This window comes from Biomphalaria glabrata, chromosome 17, assembly GCF_947242115.1.
Source record: "Biomphalaria glabrata chromosome 17, xgBioGlab47.1, whole genome shotgun sequence".
In the NCBI taxonomy this organism is placed as follows: domain Eukaryota; kingdom Metazoa; phylum Mollusca; class Gastropoda; family Planorbidae; genus Biomphalaria; species Biomphalaria glabrata.
This window is the reverse complement of record NC_074727.1, coordinates 28763444-28764137: the sequence shown is the minus strand read 5'-3', so window position 1 is coordinate 28764137 and position 694 is coordinate 28763444.

Here is a 694-nt window from a genome sequence, read left to right as displayed (position 1 = left end):
TAGCATAGCATAGCATAGCATAGCATTAGGTTTAGCATTAGGATTACCATTAGCAATAGCATTAGAGTTAGCATTAGCATTAGCTTTAGCATTAGCATTAGCATAAAATAGTACAGTGCAGTGTAGTACAGTATGGAATAAAACATAATAGCATACAAAAGCATAGCAAAGAACAGAATAGCATACAATAGCATAGAGTAGAATAGCATAGCCTTTTTAGCTTTACCTTTACCACACTATAGCATAGCATAGCATAGCATAGCATAGCATAGCAATACCATAGCAATACCATAGCATGAAATAACATGTCAAAATAGTTATATTAAATTTTCAGAATGAGCATCACATAGGCTAGTTTTTTTAATATATAATGTGAAAATGTTCTTAATTCCATTGTACCTAGCAATTTTAAAAACGCTAGTGCAGACACACACAGACATACAAACACTGTCATCTTTAATGCATTAGATTCTATGCTAGTATAGCTATAAATCTGGTACTAGTACTTTAGTACTAGTACCCCGATGCAAAATATTCTAGGCCCTAGGCCCTAGGCCTGACCTAACCTTAAGTATAGGCCGAAAAAAAAAAAAAAAAAGCATAACCCAAAACCTAAGCAAAATGCAGCTTAAGCTGAAACAACAGAGGGCATATCAACCTAACCCTAACCCTTGGCCGAGCCCCTAGGCTGGCA